The 20,476-nt window shown below is 38.4% G+C and overlaps 1 protein-coding gene and 1 non-coding gene across 2 annotated transcripts in view; one reads left to right on the forward strand and one right to left on the reverse strand.

The window, feature by feature from the left end:
* The first annotated feature begins 474 nt into the window (after window positions 1–474).
* The window catches only part of USF3 (upstream transcription factor family member 3), a 48,666-nt gene continuing 28,664 nt past the window's right edge, over window positions 475–20,476 (forward strand). The window contains exon 1 of the mRNA XM_031455572.2: window positions 475–756. The gene's annotated coding sequence lies outside the window, so the exon portion shown is untranslated. The remainder of the gene's footprint in view (window positions 757–20,476) is intronic.
* Window positions 16,787–16,861, reverse strand: TRNAG-ACC (transfer RNA glycine (anticodon ACC)). Its single transcript has one exon. It is a non-coding gene; the product is annotated as a tRNA-Gly (tRNA).

Below are 20,476 nucleotides of genomic sequence, written 5' to 3' on the forward strand. Positions count from 1 at the left end.
TTCAGTTGTTCCAGTCCCAAACTCCTATCGAAGACGTAGAAAACAGAACAGAAAACAGGATACAAAGAAGTTTCTTAAAACACCTCTTTTGCTAGATTCTCAAGGCGTCCCCTTTAAGGAACCAGGCCCACCTCTTTCCCATTCACGTACTGGCTTTCCGTCCTGCCCATCATTCTACCTTTAAGAATATTTCCTGTTCCTTCAACCCAACTTGCACACCTCCGCCCCCCGGCCCTCCTCATTGGGCCGCCCGAGGCCCGTTCGCTCTTCGGTTTTCCCTCCACCTCCTCCCGCCCTCTAGCCTAGCGCAACAGCGTCTCGGGTCCTGATTGGCTATCATGGCAGCCTCCCCGGGTCCGGGTTGGTGGGCTGAATGGCAGGGGCGGGACCGCAGCGCACCCAGGGTAGGCTGTTCGCTTGCCCAGCGGCGGCCGCGGGAGGGGTGGTGAGGGACGGGGAGGGGCGGGGGGGAGGGGGGCTGGGAAAGTTGAGGCCGCGCTGCTGCCGGGTCTCCGGCCTTGAGGGCTAGAGCTCGCAGCGGCGGCGGTGGCCGCAAGAAGAGGCGGCGGGGGCGGGGGGAGAGGAGGGCTTGGGCCCGCGCTCCCCCAGCCCCAGAGGAGCAGGCGGCGGCCGCGGACGGAGAGATTCGCCCGGGTGGTCGGACACCCCTGCCGTACCCGCCTGAGATCATGACCCAGGCGGGGGTCGCCGCCGCCACCGCCGCCGCCGCCGCGGCCAAGACCACGCAGCCCGCGGGTGAGTGACTGCGGGAGGGGGCCGCTGACAGCCAGGGCCGGGGGCCGGGGCCGGGGCTGCGGGGGCGGCTCCGGGGGGCGGCCCCGGGCTCTGCTCCACCCACCCCCTCCCTGCACCCGGAGGCAAGGGCTGCGCAAAGTGTGCCTTCTTCCTGGGGACCCCTGCGCACGGAGCCCGGTGGGGCGCGAGCGCGGAAGGTGCGCGCACCCCTCTTCTCCCCGACCTCCAGACGCCCCGCGCCCCCTGGTGCCAGGCCTGTGGGGGGCTCGCGTTGCGTCCCGACCCCCCGATGCCCGCGGGGCGAGAGAGCCTCCACGCTGCCCGGGGCATAAAGAGCTGGGCATCCAGGTTCACACCGGATGGCCTTTGCCCGCCACCTTCACCTTTTCCTGTCTCCTTCATCTGCTCTTCTTTCCTTGCCCTCCGAATTTCCTTCGGACCCACTGGTCAGACTCCAGTGACTTGCTTTTTAACTCTAACACCTATGTCGGAGAGTTAGGCTTTCGTCTTCTTTTTAGAAGCCTTTCTTTTCCTTACTGAATAGGAGCGGTACAAGCGAATGGCCAACTCTTGAAATCTAGTTCCATGTTTATGAGGAAATATTTTTGGACTCCTGTTTAACACTGTGATTGTTGAGTTCTCCTATACTCATTGCCCCCTTTTCCTCTTCCCCACTCCCCCTCACTATGGTTACACACTGAGATACGGTCCTTCGAATTTATTAACTTTATCTGGGAATAAACCTACACGTGGGATCCCAGCTATAGACTTCCAACTTATGTTCTCCTGCCATTTTTACTATTAAGTAGATATGTTGACTTAACGCCACACAAAACAAGACAGTTGTGGCTAACTGAAGTTTGCATAACAAAGACAGTTGCTTACTTATAAACAAAATGCATATTTCTTGAATAAACCCTTCCGTGAGTAACATGGATTCTGAAGCATATTTTGTACCTTGCTTTTTCGTAAAAAACAAAACAAAACAAAAAAAACAAGCAGACAAGCAAACCTGCTTTTAGAAGGATCAACAGGCTGTCAAACTTTATAATCACCTTGATGACTTTTTCCTCCTACACAGGACACTTTGATGTAGTACAGAGTTACTGTATGGGATACATTTGTTGTTTCCCTTTATTTGTGAAGTACTGCAAAAGTATTTGATAATTTGTTACAAAATAAGCAAAATACTTTGTAATCATCTGAAACTAGGAACAGAATCCTATCGCAGGAAGAGTGTAAAGAATGACTACTTAATCTTACATTTTGCTCTAGTACAAGCAATTTTATACACATAGGTATTAATGCTCTCTTATTTAAAAGAGAAGTTTTATAAAATCCAAACGTGAATGCAGCCTAGAACATTCCTTACTATAAAAGCACCTCATTGCAGAGATATAAGGGCAGCATAGGATTGAAATAATTGCTTTTTATGTTAGTTGTTTGTGGGACATCATGGAATAAAATTCTGAAGTTGTGAGCTGTATGGTGAAACAGTCACACAAGAGAAATTAATGGGCTGTTTTCCTATTTTCAGAGTTTGGCATTGTCAACAAAGGAAAAGAAACACTAAGAAAACAGAATGTTTAACTCAGGTTAGAAGATAAGCTTCAATAGGCAGTCAGCTCAAAACTGTTGCTTATAAACAGGGTTTATCAAGTTTTAGTCTTAACGATATCTGCCATGCCTTCCCTTTCTGTCTTCTTAACCCCGTGAGTCTCCATCCCGACTGTTCACTGTTCAGCTGTTCGGTAGAATCATCTTAGTGCTTTTACATGTTAATGCCCAGGCTGCTCCCCCCAGAGATTCTCTTACTTTTGATATGGGGTGACCTCAGCCATAGGTGTACTTTTTAAAGCTCCCTAGGTGTTTTTACTCAGCAGTCAGTGTTGAGAACTACTTGCTGTGTGTCTAGAATAATGTCCAATCTACCACGCTTGTGTTCCAGGCTCTTCTAAATTAGGCCTTCACTCACGTGTCCAACTTACCCCCCACCTGCTTCCCAACATGAACCTCCCTGTGGTCCCACACATAGGCAGTTCAGGTTCCTGCTTTTGCTAATGACATTTGTCTTCCTAGGCATGTGGATGCCCCTCCCTGTACTTCCTCTCCCCATCAGTAGTATTTCCAATTCTGCTCTAATTAAGGTTTTCCTGGACAGCTCTCTCTCTTAGTGATTGGCTTCCTTTGAACTTTCATTCTATATACTGTTTAACAGACTCCCTTTATGCTTACAACATGTGGTAGTTTAACTCCTTTGGGATATGTGTTTCATTCTCAAACTTAATGGCCAAGAGTATTTTATTTTTTGCTCTTCTGCAGCAATTTGCTTTCGATTGGATTGGTTTGCTTTGAAACCCTCCAATTCTGCCTGCAACTGTAGTTTCAGGTTAGAGTCCATCCCAGATGTTTCTGTCTGGGTAGCTTCCTCATACCTTAATTCACATTGAATTCTTGTATGGATGTCAGTTTCTTCCATATCTTTTCCTGATTTCTCCAGTAGGTTAATTGTTTTCTCTTCAGTGGCCCATAACAGCTTGTACTTATTTCTCTGTTAACACACATTGCCTTTAAGTATGTGTTTATTCACCTTCTCCACCAGGCTGCTACCCAGATCATCCATGTTTGAGCAACTCCAGGAGGTACCATTTAATTGTACTCTTAAACACCATTGCAACATGGTGGAGCTAGAACCCCACCAACATAGGAACTGTGTTTTCTTCATCTTTGTATTTCTGGGACCTAATATAGCCGTTGTCATTAGTAGTCACTGCAAAAATGTTGAATGGGTAAATGTCTGTTTTGTTATAAATTATGCAAGAATGGCCATATACATCTTTAGCATAGGTTGATTTGGCATTAATTGCTTTTGCTATTAAATTCTTTGTCCTATACCCCTATTATGGACTTGTTAAGGATTAGTGGAATTTAAGTAATTATGATTGTGATAGACCCCTTAAACATGTAATCTTCCTGCCAGTATGCATGGAGATATATACCTTGAGTCTTTTACTCTGAGCTCTAGAAGTTGACTCTAGTTATCCATAAAATATTTGTGGAACTCTAAGAGAAAAGCTGTTAACTGTCCAATTGGATAATTTTTCTTTTTCTCATTAAATTTTCCGTATTGGTACAATTGCACTACTTCAGAAGGCCAGATCTTTTACTTAGATCAGTAGGGCATGATAAGTTGCTCCCATTAATGTGCTAATACTGTGTTTTTAATTCAGTTCATCAAGAATTTATTGAATATTTACCATGTGCCCATTACTCTTAGGTGCTAAAGAGAATATGAAAGTAGTAAATGGTGTGAACTAAGGTCTTAAAAGTTTTTAGACTTATTAGGAGAATTGGAGAACATCATATCAAACAATTAAAGGATTAAATACATTATTCATTAACTAATTTAAACATAAGTACTCAAAATTGATGATGCAATGATTAATAACATTGGAAATTAAGGTAGATCAGATATTCTTTCAATAGACATTTATTACCCCCATACTCAGTACTAATTGTTGAGGATAGAAATTTGGAAGATGTAGCTTTTACCATTTAGAACCTTACAGGCTAGTGGGAGAAGCTAATAAGCATATAGAGTGTATTTCATGTTAAGACACGGTGGAGTATGTATTATGTCAGGATGTTTGGGACTAACTTCCAAGGATCAGAGAAGGTTTCAAAGAGGATAAGTAGAAGTTCCCAGTAAGAAGGTTGATATGAGCATTCCAAATGGAGTAACAGGTACAAAGGTATGGCCATGAGAGATGGCATGTCTTGATTAAGGAGCTGCAGGTGAATTGACATCAGTAGAGAGTGGTAAGCGTAGACTTTAGAGTCAGACACATGTGGTTTGCAAACTTTTATTCCTGAGAGGTCTGAGCCCTTGCAGGTCTTGTCTATGTAGTGTAGCAGTAGTAAATAACTGTAGTGCTATTTAGGAAAAAGAGGTGCCCCAGGGTTCTCCCAACTCCCATCTCTGGTCCTTGTAACTTCCCTTTTATCTGTTGCCTGGCTGCACGAAGAGCCCCAGACATTGTTCCCTCCAAATTAATGAAGTCATTGTAGGATCCCTTGGCAAAAGCATTCTCCCCTTAGCTAATGTAGTTTCTTAAGCAGCAGAAGCCATAGTGAAGGGGACAGGGAGAAGAAATTTGTAATGTAACCATGAGAGGTACCACTTCTACCTCTACTCCACTTGCAGGACCCCTTTTGCTTTGGTTATGAGCAACAGAAATTGCCTTTGACTAATGTAAGCAGACGGCAGTTGATGGGTAGGTCCTGGGTAAACTCACAGAAGTGAAGAAACGTAGAATGAATGATAAAGCCTTGGGAAGACCACAGAAAGCAGCTTCTAGGGTCACATGATCTGTGGGGCTAATTTGGCCTCAGACAGTTTTCCTCCTTGTGCACAGTCTTAGGGTCAGCCCTGTGCCCACCTCAGAGGTGAGCCCATGTTTGATGGTCCTGTCAGACCCCAGGAGTGAGGCAGAGAAGCTCACCAAAGGAAAAGCGAGGTATTGCTGCCAGAAGCCCCCAAATAAGGTATTTCCTACAGAGTTCATGGGATCTGTCAGGGTGGAGATCTTTTGGTGAGCTTGATGTAAGCAGTTTTAGGAATAAAAACCAGGTAACAGGGAGTTGAAGAGTGAAGGGGTGGGGGAGGGTATAGCTCAGTGGTAGAGCATGTGCAAGAGTGAATGGAAGTGAGAAAGAAAGGGCAGTGGGTATAAATTACCTGTTCAAGGAGCCTGACGGTAGGGAGGGAGAAAAGAATGGGAACACCTAAGGAGCTGTGGCAAGGTCAGAAAAAGAAAGAAAAAAATTCTGGGTCTTTTAAATGGAAAAAAGGAATAATATATTTTAATGTAAAAGCACTAATAGGGAAGGAGAGGTTAATAATATGTGAGAGAAACAATATGTTTTTTGTAACAAGATGGCTAAGAAGTTGGAGTGATAAGATTCCAGAACGAAGGTAGAAGGTGTTAGCTGGAAATATTAGGGAAGGTTTCCTAGAGGAGGACAGACTTGCACTTGGCTTTGAAGAGTTTAATAGGATTTAGATAAGCAGAGCAAAGTGGAAAGATTATTTCAGGGGGAAAATACACAGACTTAGCAAGAAATACACTAGCTGATAAGAAGCACAGGGAAGAGTCTTTCTGAATCAGAGAGAGAGGAAGGAAGAGTAGATGACATGATTTGCTATTTAGCCCTGCTCCTATGCGTGCTGTCCTAGGGGGAAGTGGATGAGTGAGGCCGGTCAGTGACAAAGGTAGAGTCAGGCAGAGTCATGAGAGCTAGGATCCAGGAGTCTGGATTTGATACAGTAGATCTTGGGAAATGGTACTGTCGATTCTGGAGCAGGAGAAGCACTTGATGGGATACCGTGCAACAGAAGGGTTACTGAGATACTAGAGTGCAGAACCATTGAAGGATAGGGAAAAGACTGGAGCAAAAGACTGTTAAGAGCCAGACTTGTGTAAAATGGGGACTCATCTAAGGGGGTAGTAACAAACATGAGGAGATGAACATTGTGGGGAAAAAAATTGATAGGATTCGGTGAGAAGAGCTGAAGATTATTTTGGGGTTTAGAGCCAGATTAAAGTTTTGGTGTCAATGATAAATTGGAGAAATTGGAAGCAGGTCTCTTAAGACTCAAGGCCATTTAACATGTTGCAGACAGACTTGTTCATTGGTTTGGAAATGAATGATTCTGAAAAGAGCTTTGCCTAACCAGGGATTTGGAACAAGAGCAGTGTTGAAAGATAGCTTTATTGTAAAAACATAAACAGCCCTTACACAGAAACAACTTGAAACTTTGTAAGGAGAAAGCAAATAGAAAAAAGCATTCAGCCTTGGAAGTCAAAGTGAGAGAAAGACAAGGATTCCTGTTAGAGAAAGATGATGCACAATTGGAGGAGAGGAAGACAGCCTGGGAGAGAGAATTTCAAGAAAAGGGAGAGATTAGCAGCCTCACATCCTGCAGAGAGGAGAAGGAAGACAGAAAAAAGACTTCTGGTCTGGTGAAAACTAGTCCCCAATCTCTAAGAAAGCATTTTCAGCTGACAGGAGCGATCGAAAGGCATACTGCCATGGGTTTAGGAGGGATTGGCCAGTGAAGGAAAGGTGAGAAGTTTCACAGGAACAGGAGGAGAGAAACAGAATGATAGACAGAAAAGGCAGTAAATTCTTGTTCAATATGAGGAAACTCTTTGTGTTTTGGAAGCAAGAGAGGAATAGTTAAGGAGGAAATAAAGTGCTAAAGAGGAAAGGATCAAGAATAGAATCCCTGTCTACAGATGATGGAGTTAGCTTTAGGATGTTCTGCTAAGCTGAAAGGATAGATGTATAGACAGAGGTCTGTTATGGTACATGTAGGATCCAGTTAAGGAACTCGAACCAGATGACCTTCATCTTCCCAGTGAATTGGGGGAGGAGGAGGGGTGAAATGGAAGAAAGGCAGCAAGCATGTATTGAGCTCTTGCTATGTACCAGAAACTTTGACCCATTAAATGTATTATCATGTAAACTCGTAACAGTTCTTTGAGGGGTTCGTGATCATCTCCCAATTTTAAATGTGAGGATGCTAAGACTTCAAGGAATACTTATTTTAAAACCAAATAGCTAGTAAATGTCAACTTTGAGATTTGATCCTTGGTCTGATATCTAAGGCTAGTCCCATACCACTCTACCATTCATTCATTCATGTGAAGTAAAGAATATGGGGGGCCTTGAGAGGGTCTGTATTACTGATAACAGTAAAATTTCTTTACTTTGCCCCTGTTAGACTCATTCCTTCATCAACATACTCATTGATTACTCATGATATTAGTCATGGTTTTCCAGAGAAACAGAACCAATAGAATATATATATATATAACAAGATGAGTCTGGAGCATCTTGCAGTGCCAAAAAGTAAGGAAGTACTAAAAAGCAGGGGTGGGGGAAGGTGAGGGGCATGTGAAAAGGACACCAGAGTACCCAATGGCCAAAGCTTGAATAATTTGAATAATAAATACAGCATTAAAAAGAATAAAATAAATATTGTGAGTCCATAATGATATAAGTGACTAAATAAATAAATGGAGGAGAGGAGACAAATCTTCTTTGCAGAAGAATTCTAGAAAATGTGTATTTAGATATTCCTTTCTCCAAGAGTTGGAGATTAATGCCCCTCTCCTTGAGCGTGGGCTAGACTTAATACTCGCTTCCAAGGACTAGAGTGTGGAAAGGGAAGAACAGGAACATAGCTGTGACCACTTGAGTAGTGTTAGGAAGTTTGAGGAGGACAGTTGATAGGGGAAGACTACTTCTTTTACAACTTAAATCCTTCAGAATAATGTAAGTAATATAAGGATGTTTAATTTGTATAATGAAAAAAATCTAGTTCAGTAACAAAAAGAATTTAAAAATGGGAGAGTAAGGACACATCCTTGTTAGTTTGAAAAGCTGGGAAAGATATCATCTAAAGATCTGAAACATTGAGGGCTTTATGAAAAATGAAAAGCATTAAGGATCAGGTTGATGGAAAACCTTACAATATGGAGAAATCTGCAACCCAGTACAGGGGAAACACTAAAAAGGTGAGTTTTCTCAACACAATTCCAGAAGACCCTAAAGCTCAGAGACTGAAAGTTGAGTTGGTTATCTCAGCTATCCATTTTGGTTGCTATAACAAAGTACCATAGACTGGGTGGCACAGCGGAAACTTATTTCTCACAGTTCTGGAGGCCAGAAGTCCCGATCAGGGTGCCAGCACTGCTGGGTTCTGGTGAAGGCTTCTTCCGAGTGGCAGACTGCCTGTTTTCTTGCTGCATCCTCATGTGGTGCAAGGGGCAAGCAAGCGCTCCGGGCCTTCTTTTATAAGGGCACCAATCCCATTCATGCGAGTTCTGCCCTCATGACTTAATCATCTCCCAAAGGTCCCACTTCCTTAGACCATCACCTTAGGGATTAGGATTTCAACATATGAATTTTGAAGGGGATGCATTCAGATGGTAACAGTGATCGAAACAGCTGGACTTCAGAACAGCTGTACTAGGACTAATTAAAATAGCTAATTGCAATGTTTTCTTAACGGGCTAAGCTACTAGATAAGAGTGATATTCACATATGTTAAAGCAGTGGTTCTTAGTGGTGTATGCACATTAAAATCACGGAGCTTTTTTTAGAAAGGTGATTTCTACAGCATATCCAGACTTGAGAATCACTGTGCTGGGAAAACCAACTTTCGCTACCAGTTTGGCTAACCGAGACCCGCTAAATATTTCAGGAAAATCAGCAGGATGAAAGAGGGACACCAAGCTGAACACATAGAGAAATTGATCTTTGAGGAAACAAATTCAATGTAATACATAAAAGATAATATTTGATCTTCAAAAATATCCTCAAAGATTTTAGAGAATATAATTTCCATAAAATAGCAATGGAGTGCTATTAAAAAGAAACAAGAATAAGAAGGTTTTTAGAAATTGAAAACATATTTTCTGAAATGAAAACTTCAATAGCAGGCAGCATGGTTGTCATAGATGACTAATTATGAGCTAGAAGATCAGGCCAAGGAGTTCTTCCAAAATGTGGTACAAAAGAACAAAGAAGAAAATTATGAGCTGTTGGACATGAAATATGTATCTAGGAGGAGAACTAACACCCCAGAGCTAAAATTCTGCACAATTTCAGTGAATCCCAGGCAGAGGGGGATGGTGGACAGTTGGTGGTAAGAATTAGAGTATGTTCAGCTTCTGTAGTTGTAGAGGAGGAGACCATAGATACTGTTTTTAATTGAAAAAAAATATTCAAATTTAATATTACTATATTTTAAGTTACTGGAATGTGATTCCTATTCTCTTAGCATTGTCCTGTCAGCTTTGCTTTTCTTTATGTGTCAGTTTTATCCTCAGACTGACTTCCCTCTTTTGCAAGATGCCTGCAAGTTAAGTATTTGGAGTTACATGCTCTCTCTTTAAATTGGGAACCCACATTGTCAAAGAAAAGTCCTGAGCTTTGCTTTAACTGGACCAGTCTGAGACCAATCACTGTGGTCAGAAAAAAATCATTTGCCAAGACCTACTAGGGCCCATTTACTGAAGCACAGGGGCTGTGCTGGGGAGGGGAACTTCATGAGGTGGACAGGAGAAAATATCGAACAAATGTCCACTTCACTGTGTTTCTTAAAATTGTTAAGGTTATTTATGAATAGAGTAGATATAAGAGGAAAAAGACTCTGAGGAAAATAGAGAGAAACAAAAAATCAGCCAAGGAAAAGTAAAAACAGTGGAGGAGGGAAGAGAGAAAGAGCAAAGTATGACCAAATATAGCAATAGTTAAAATAAATGTGACTGTAATACATTCTCATTTTTAAAAACAAAGCTTTTAAATTGTGTAAAAACAAATCTCCAGATATGTGTTATTTTAGACAAATATAAACAAAATAATGCAGAAAGGTTAAAAATAAAATACACACATACACACTCCAGGCAAATGTTGAATGGAAGAAAATGCATAGTAATTTGTTTTCAAAGTTTAATTCCAGACAACAAACTTTTAAAAATAGTTGATAAAACTTTATACCTAAGGAGCTAAAAATACACTCTTCTTAAATACTCATATAACACTTAACAAAAATATATCATGTAAGAGGGCTACAAAGAAAATCTCAAATTCTGAAAATTGAAAATTATTTATTGCCAGTCATGTTGCAGGGAAACAGTTCACACACATACATGCACACAATTAACAAAAAAAGGGAACCAAAAAAGAAGAAATAAAACTGCTATGATACTAGGAAAACTTTTTACTTTAACTCAGTTTGAAGAGGATATAAAAGTTGAAATTATAAGAAAGAAAAAGTCAAGATAATAAAGACAACAGAAAAAGAAATGTAAATGATTCATAACATGTGAAAGGGTATTCAGCCTCACCAGTCATCATGGAGGTGAAAGTTAAGCAATAATAAGATATTTTTTGTTGCTTTCAACTGGAAAAAAAAAGAGATGTTGATTGCAGCCCTTTTTTGTCAGCATTGTTTTTAATAGCAAAACAAACAAAAAGTCTCAGAAATAAAAAAAGGAAGAGGGGTAAAAGGGGTATTCATCAATGGGAAACAAATAAATTATGGCTCATCCATGCTGCATAATGCTATGCAGGTATTAAAAAGAATAAGTTAAATTGATATGTACTTACCTGAAAAGATGTCCATAATGTATTTCTAAGTAAAAACTAAGCATATTTCAGAGTGACATAGAGCATGGCTCCATTTTTATAAATTTATGTGCAAGTAATTATATGTACATGTAAATAACTTTGTAGAAAGAAAGAAATTTGGTGTCAAATTGACTAGCAACTGGAAAGGGTGGAACTGAATAGGTGGTAATGGAGACTTTAATTTTCCTCCTCCAAAAAAGGGACAGGGTTAGGGGTAATGTTTACTATTTGTTTTTCAGTATAGCATTTAAAAATGATTTACTTAGCATGCATGAGGTTCTAGGTTCAATTCCCAGTACCTCTGTTAAAAGTTAAATAAATAAATAAACCTAATTACCCCCCAATTATAATAAAGTTTAAAAAAATTGAAAAATATAAAAATGATTGTAAAATGTAACTAAAACTGTATACTATTTAGAAATTAATAACTATTGAAAAAATTACATATCAAAATCTATGGGCTGTGGACCAACTTGTACCTTGAGGAAATACAGTCTTAAATGCATTTATTAGAAAGACAAAGATTAATTCATAATGTGTACATGTGGCAAAATTAAAATTGCATATGAGGATATACAGTAGGTCTCCCTTGTACCCTGTTCCCCAGTTCCCCTCCTGAAGGGCAATCCTTCCAGAGAAATTCTGTGCATTTATTAACATGTTCTCCCCATCCCAAAGGATAAGTATTATATTACAAGTTTACTTGTAACATATATACACATACACACATATGTATATGAATATGTATGTGTATATGAATATACATATGTGTGTATGTGTATATATATGTTACAGGTATATATTACATATATTCATGTGTGTGTATGTATGTATGTTATAAGTAAACTTGTAATATATTGCCTAAATAGTACTGTACATATGTGTGTGTGTGTGTGTAAATATATATATATATATGTTTATATGTGTTTACTAGGGCTGCTGTAACAAAATACACAGACTGGATGGCTTAAACAGAAAAATTAATTTTCTTACAGTTCTGGAGGCTCAGTCTAAGATCAAGGTGTCAGCAGGTTTAGTTTCTTCTGAAGCTTCTTCTTGGCTTTTAGATGGTTGCTTTCCCTCTGTGTCTTCATGTGGTTGTCCCTATGTCTGTTTGGTCTATGTTCTAATCTCCTTTTCTTATAAGGGCACCAGTCATATTGGATTTGAGCCTACCCTAATGACCCCATGTTAACTTAATTACATCTTTAAAGATCCCATTCTCAAATACAGTCACATTCTGAAGTATTGGGGGTTAGGACTTCAACATGTGTATTTGGGGAAGACACAAAACGGCCTATAACGAATGAATGAATTAATAAATAAATAAATTTATATATTTGACTATCAGTGCATATAACTGCTTTGTATGGATAAAGCTATTAGATTGAACCATGTGAAATTACAGTTTCTAGAGGCAGAAAATAACAAATCTGAGCAATTTCAGGTGGTTCAACATAATACTATGACATATTTAATCAGTCTCCCTTTGATGAGCCTTTCCTTGTCTTTTGCTGCTTGTGTATCCCTGAATAAATGTCTTTTGGCACATGCATGGATATACTTTGGTAAATTTCTAGGAGTTGTTGCATTGGAGAGGTATGTGTTTCTGTGGACCAGATGTGACTCCACATTCCTTCAGGAGGGGGCTGGTCTGGGCACTGTGCCACAGGCCTTTCTGACAGGGGCAAGGGCTCCTCAGCAGAAAGAACTTGGAGCTGTAAGAACAGAGGCAGAAGTTGGAGGGTGGGGAGAGAGTGCAAGAGATTGGGTGGTGGGAGGCATTACCCACATTAAAGGAACTGTATTGATGTATTCCCAATGGTTTGTTTTGTGACAAGAAATGACTAGAGGATTTTTAATATGTAATTGTGATCAGTAAAGTCATGGGATATGCCTTAAACTTTATCCAAGGAGCAAGATCACCCCACAGGGGAGATTTGAACTGGGACTGGAAGGTGTTTTATACTATTTGCATTTTATGTGTCCTGCTCTTTCAGTATAACAGTTACTAGTATGTACATAAGTAATTGCTTGGACATACATAGGAAAAATATCTACAGTTGATACCACCAGACTGTTAAAAGCAGAGGGGCATTAGTACTTCATGTACATCTATATTGTTTCAAATTTTTACAAAGAGCAGGGATTGTTTTTACAACTGAGTTTTTATGAAAAAGCTTTAAAGCATGGAGTTCTCTTTGACTTAAATTATGATATAGCTTCTGAGCCAGAAGAATTTGTAGTTTGTATGGCCAAGAGCAAGGAAAAGGTCTAAAAAATGCCAACTGTTTACAGTGGTTATTCCTGAAGAGTGTGATTATAGAGCTCAGTAACTTTTCCATTTAACTTACGCATTTCTATACTCTTCAGAAATGAGTTTTGAAATGATACTGTATTGAATATTTGAAAGTTGCTTAGACAGCAGATATCAAAAGTTCTTGTCACAAGAAAAAGATTGTAACTATGTGTCATGATGGATGTTAACTAGACTTATTGTGGTAAACATTTTGCTGTATATACAAATAGCAAATCGTTATGTTGTACACCTGAAACTGTTATATGCCAATTATATCTCAATAAAATAATTATTTTTTACAAACAGTTCATTTGTGTAGCTTAAAAATAAAAAATGTAAACTGTGTTCAGCAAATTACTATGCCTTTGGCTGATTTCTTTTTCTCGAGATGTAGTTTGACTCAACTTCACAATGGAAGCAGGTCTTTGTTATTTCATGTTCTTTTATATGTCATGGCGTCTCAAGGTTGGCATATATGAAACCTCCATGACTGACTGCACCAAGCATGATGGTGCTGTGATTGACAGGAAGGAGCCAAAGGACACTGTTAAAGGATGTCATATTTCCTTAATGGCAAGGGAAATTAGAACCTCTGAGAGCAGTTACACAACACAGAAGACAACACAGCATACTCAGACAGCTCCTCAATGTCCCACAGAGATGGAGAGCAGCTGCGGAAACCACACAGATAGAGGAGGGATTCTTTTGTGTGTGGAAAGCACCCCTGTGCTATTCTTCACTATGATACAAGTATGCCAGATTTCAATATTTAATGAGTTAAACCAGGTAGACCAGGTGACAGAACATCCCAGTAGAGAGTTATTAACCTAAAATGCTGGAGAAGATAAATGCAAATAGTAGCTCATCTAGCAAAATTCAGAGAGCAAAGATGCCTCAAAGCACTAATAAGATGATACAGTACTGTATTTAAGATATTAAACATAAATTCTGTAATCACAGTTTTCAATATCTAATGACATGGAGAAATGCCCACCTTACATAAAAAGCAGAACATTGCTTATGGCCTAATATTTGTAAAAAATTGGATATGTATAGAAAAATATCCATAAGGAAACTCATAAAAATGTTAGCAGGGATTCTTGTGAGTTCTTATTGAGTGACGTGATTGAAAATAGTTTAAATGTTTTTCTTTATGCCTTGTTTTGTTTTCTAGGTATATATTACTTTTATTACAAGGAAAAACTGTTAAAGCAAGGCAGTTAAAATAAATAGAGATCATTTTTGTTAGAATATAAAATGGGCTAGTGGTTTAATGGCTGTGACCCAGACCAGGAATTTAAACTTAGTTGTGTTATAATTTCCATGGATCATGTTCTAGTTCAGGAGGCTAAGTCATTTTGATTGGAGAGGACTAAGGATTTACTAGAGATCTCATATGAAGAAATAAAACACATTTTAAAATTGCATATCTATGTAGCCATTTTTTTAAACATATAAAATAATTGCAAAATACTTAGGAATGCATTAAACAGCAGCAAAACAATTAAATACAGAGATTTGTCCTCAACCCATGGACAATGTTACAGTAATGTGCCATAAAATATTTTCACTTAGGATACTTGAACTCCAACTTAAAAATTTTATGATAAGAAATTAGGTTTTTCTCTTCATTGTATCTAAAGACACAAATTAAATTAACCTTTACCACTAATTTGCTCCTGGTGGGAAGAAAACACAACTTGCCACTGAACAGTTAGACTGAGTTTAATCTTAAGTAAATGCCAGTATTTATTTCTGGTGGCTTCACATTTTCCCCATATTAGGGAAACTGGCAATGACTGGCAGCAAAGTAGAATTTTGAAATTGTATGCTGAAAGAAAGCTGATACATCAACTGATGAAAAAGATGAATGGGTAGAGAATTTCAAATTGTCCAAAGAAACTTCTATCAAATAGTTTCTTTTTTTCCTTAAGATCTTGATTGAGATATAATTCATATACCATGAAGTTTACCAGTTAAAGTGTAATTCAGTGGTTTTTAGTATATTTGTAGAGTTGTGCAACCATCACCATAATCTCATCTTAGAACATTTCATCATTCCCAAAAGATGCCCCTCTTCCTCATTGGCAGTCATTCCCCATCCTCTTCAGCCCCTGGCAACCACCAATCTACTTTCTTTCTCTATGGATTTGCCTGTTATGGACATTTCATATAAATGGAATATGTAAAGGTCACAGTGTGTGACCTTCTGGATCAGACTTATTGCACTTACTGTAATATTTTCAAGGATCACCCATGCTGTGGCATGTATCAGTACTATATTTCTTTATTGCTGAGTGATATTCCATTGTGTGGCTATTCCATTTTATTTATTCATCATTTGATGGACATTTAGCTTCTTCCAACTCTTTAGCTATTATGGACATTGCTGCTACAAACATTCATGTAAATGGACACTTAGGTTGTTTCCATATCTTGGCTACTGGGAATGATGCTGCAATAAATGAGAGTACAGATATTTTTTCAAGATTGTGATTTTATTTCCTTTGGATATATACCCAGAAGTGTGGTTGCTGGAACATATGGTAGTTCTATTTTTAATTTTTTGAGGAACCTCCATGCTGTTTTCCATAATGACTGTAACCAATTTATGTTTCCACCAACAGTGTACAAGGATTCCCTTTTCTTCGCATCCTTGCCAACACTTATCTTTCGACTTTTTGATAGTGGCCATTCTAACAGGTGTGAAGTGAGATCTTGTTGTGGTTTTAATGATGTTGAGCATCTTTTCAGATACCTGTTGGTCATTTGTATGTCTTCTTTGGAAATATATATTCTTCTTTGAATATATATTTTTAAAAGAAACTTCAAGGGATTCAGTGGCAGGGACCTCGAAAGAGCCTTTTCAGATGCTGGTAATATTCTGTATCTTGACCTGAGTGGCGGTTACATGGGAGTATTCATATATAAAAATGCATGGAGCAATGAACTTAAGTTAGTGACTTATTGTATGTAAGTTGTATGTCAATAAAAAAGTAAGTATCCTATCTGGCATTGTCCTTTTTTTCATTTTACTGTGGACCAGCGGGCTTCATTTTACTTCAGACCAATGCTAGTTTCTGTGGATTGCTATTTGAGACCCACTGATCTTAAGATATAATCTGAATACAATGAATGTGTTAGGCACAGAAAATTCCTTTGTAGTCTGGGCCAAGTTCCTTTCCTGCCCTCCCCTCCTGTCTCTTTCCCTCCCTCCCGTGTTTTGTGTAGTCCTGGTGCAGTCCTCAGACTGCTCTTACTTCACTGCTCTTGCAACTGCTGTTCCTTCTACTTCCTATCATTTTCCCTGTCCATCTCCACCTGGCAAAATCCTGTATACAGTCTCCAAGACCTAGTTTTCTTTGGGTCCCACAAGAAACATGCTTGATGCTCTGTTCTTACCTGTTTATTTATTAATAAATCTTTAAGGTAGCACTTATCAATTTTTTTTTAATAAAAAGGAATGAAGTTCTTCTTTTTTTTTTTTTTAAGGGGGAGGTAATTAGGTTTATTTATTTATATTTTTGGTGGAGATACTGGGGATTGAACCCAGGACCTCATGCATGGTAGGCATGCACTCTACCACTGGGCTATACCCTCTCCCCAGCAGTTACCAATTTTTAAATTCACTTTTAAAACCTTTTTATTTTAAAATAATTACAGACTCAAAAGGAGATACACAGTATAGAGTCCATGAGTTCTTCACCCAGCTTCCCCCAAAGGTGGCATCTTTTATAACTGTAGGACAGTACCAAAACCAGGAAGTTGACATGCATTAACCAGTCTTTTAATTCATCTTTTTACTAATTTTTTCCATTCTCTGTGCTGTCCAATACAGTAGCCTCTAGCCAAAAGTGGCCATTTAAATTACTTAAAATATATAAAATTAAAAAACTAATTCCATGATCTCACTAGCCATGTTTCAAATGCTTAAGAGCCGCCTGTGACTAATGGTGACTTCATGGACAGTGTGGTTTCCATTGAACAGAGTCTTTTTGGACAGCCCTGTTCTAGACTGTATTCATCCTTATTTCTGCAATTCCTAGGCAGTGTAAGTACTCAATCCATACTTGAATGGTTGAGTCTAGACCTACCCTCTTGCTTTACATATGAAGAAACTTAGGCCCTAGGTTATGGTAAATAAAATGAAATCTAGGTATTGAGTAGCAAGTTTAGAGGTAGAGTTCGGGTTTCCTATTTCCAAGTTCACTGGTCTTTCCATGTGAACCCTACTTTGTGAGCTCATCAATTTATATCAGTTTTAGAAGAAGGAGTGTTAAAGTGATGTAATATTTCTCAGACTTCGGGGTATATGAGAATTAACTAGGCAGCTTGTTAGAACTGCATATTCCTGGCACACTCCCTCTCATGTTTTTGATTCAGTAGGTCTGGGGTGGAGTATAGGAATCTGTATTTTAAACATATTGTGGGGGTGGAAGTATAGCTTAGTGGTAGAGTGCTTACTTGGCATGCACAAGGTCCTGGGTTCAATCCTCCGTGCCTCCATTAAGGGAAAAATAAAAAATAAAATAAATAAACACATGCTTAATCAAGACTGTGTGGCAATACTGTAAGGATAGATTGGAATAGAGAGCAATAGAATAGAGAGCCTAGAAATGGAATTGCACTTATATGGATATTTGATTTTTAACAAAAATATCACTGAAGAAAGGACATCTTTTCAACAAATGGTGTTGAAACAACTAAATGTCCATATGGGTGAAAAAAAGAACTTTGACCCCTTCCTCATGCCATAAATAATATGGATCATTGACCTAAATATAATGATTAATTAATTTATAATTATAAATCTTCTAGAAGCAATGATGGGAGAATATCTTGAGGATTGGTAAGGGTATTTTGGACGAGATACAAAAAGAAATGATCATAGAAGAAAAATTTGTTAAGAAAAATTGATGTTATACTTCATCAAGAAATTTTGTTCACCAAAAGACACAATTGAGAGAATGCATAGACAAGCTACATAATGGGACAGAGTATTTTAAAATATATTTCAAAGGACAAGTATCCAGAAGATATAAATAACTCAGAATATATAAAGACTTCCTATAAATTAATAATAAAAAGGTATACAAGCCAATTAAAAAGCTGGTAAAAGAAATGAGTAGATAAAAGAAGTTCTACAAATGGTTTATTATGCACGTAAAAAAGCATTCAGTATTATCAGTCATCCAGGAAGTGCAAATTAAACTATAATGGAATACCACTATATACCGACCAGCATGGCTAAAATTAATAGACAGGAAAAGCCCAGTGTTGGTGAGGCTGTGCAGCAACCAGAACTCTTCCACCATTGTGGATGGAAGTGCAAAATGGCACTATCACTCTCAGGAAAGTGTGATAAATGTTCTTTACATAAGTCTTTTTGTAGATACAGTTTTTCATTTCTCTTGGATCAATACCTTGCAGTGAAACTGCAGTTGATAAGCAGTTCCACTCCTAGGTATTTACCTGAGAGAAATGAAAGACTATATCCACAAAAAAGACTTAAACAACAACGTTCTTTTTTTTTTTAATTGAAGTCTAGTTGATTTACAATGTTGTGTTAGTTTCTGTTGTACAGCATAGTGATTCAATCATACATATATATGTATTCTTTTTCACACACTCTTTTATTACAGGTTACTACAAGCCTTTGAATATATAGTTCCCTGTGCTATATCATTAGACTTTGTTGTTTATCTATTTTATATATAGTAGTTTGTATCTGATAATCCCAAATTCCTAATTTATCCCTTCCCCCCCTTCCCCTTTGGTTACTAAGTTCATTTTCTGTGTCTGTGAGTCAGTTTCTGTATTATAAATAAGTTCATTTGTCTCATTTTTTTAGATTCCACATGTAAGTGAAATCACATGATATTTGTCTTTCTCTGTCTGACTTACTTCACTTAATACGATCATCTCTATGTCCATCCATGTTGCTGCCAATGACATTATTTCACTCCTTTTTATGGCTGAGTAGTATTCCATTGTATCTGTACACCACAACTTCTTTATCCAATCATCTGTCCATAGACATTTGGGTTGCTTCCTTGTCTTGCCTACTGTAAATTGTGCTGCTATAAACATTGGGGTATGTGTGTCTTTTCGATTTGGAGTTTTCTCCAGATATATGCCCAGGAAAGGGATTGCTGGAACATACAGGAACTCTATTTTTAGTTTTTTAAGGAACCTCCATACTGTCCTCCATAGTGGCTGCACCAAACTACATTCCCTCCAACAGTGTAAGAGGGTTCCCTTTTCTCCACACCCTTTCCAGCATTTATTGTTTGTATACAACAAAGTTCTTCGGTAGCAGCTTTACTCATAGTAACCAAAACATGGAAACAGTCCAGGTATCCATCAACAGAAAAATAAATAAACTGTGTTTTAAACTCACACACAGTTATTCATACTCAGAAGTAAAAAAAGAACCAACTACAACATGAATTTCAAAAACATGCTGAATAAAAAGCTCGACGCAGTAGAATTCTCAATTAGTACATTATAAAGTTCTCTGGTGGAGAGAATACTGGCTGCCTCTGTGAGAACAGGGGAAGGGATTGGTTGGAAAGGGTTGTCAAAGAACTTCTCTGATGATAATAGCATCCTGTACCTTGATAGGGGTTAGGTCACACAGGTGTATGCATTTGTCAAAACCCATTGAATGTTACACTAAAATTTGTGCATTTTACTTACATGGAAGCTTTACCTCAAGGAGAAAAAACATTTTAAAAGATGTGATTTTGATGCAAGTGATCTGAAGATCACACTTTGAGAACCACTGAGTTTGACTTATTTCAGAAATAATTCTTTCTTACCATGAAAAGTAATTTATAGATTACTAATATAACATTTTGACAATTTTCTTTAAAAATTCATGACACCTTAAAAGGTATTTTCATATTTAGTTATATAAATATTGTATTAAAAGTGCCATTTTATTATTAGTAGGTTAATTAATAACTGGACAAGGATTTATGACAGTATTACATAGTTCTTTATTCCAATAAATGTTCTTTTTCAGTGTTAGGAATGCAATTTTACTATCTGGAGAAGTTGGACATGGAAATAATTTTGCATTGAATTAGATTAATTGAATTGGTAAAAATGTTTTTGAGATGGGTATTTAGGAGGACATTTGGTAAACTGGATGATTTTGATTTGCACTTGCATTCCTCTTTCAGTAAACTACTGGTTTTCAGCCCAGTGCAGTTT

Source organism: Camelus dromedarius, chromosome 2 (genome assembly GCF_036321535.1).
Source record: "Camelus dromedarius isolate mCamDro1 chromosome 2, mCamDro1.pat, whole genome shotgun sequence".
Lineage (NCBI taxonomy): Eukaryota > Metazoa > Chordata > Mammalia > Artiodactyla > Camelidae > Camelus > Camelus dromedarius.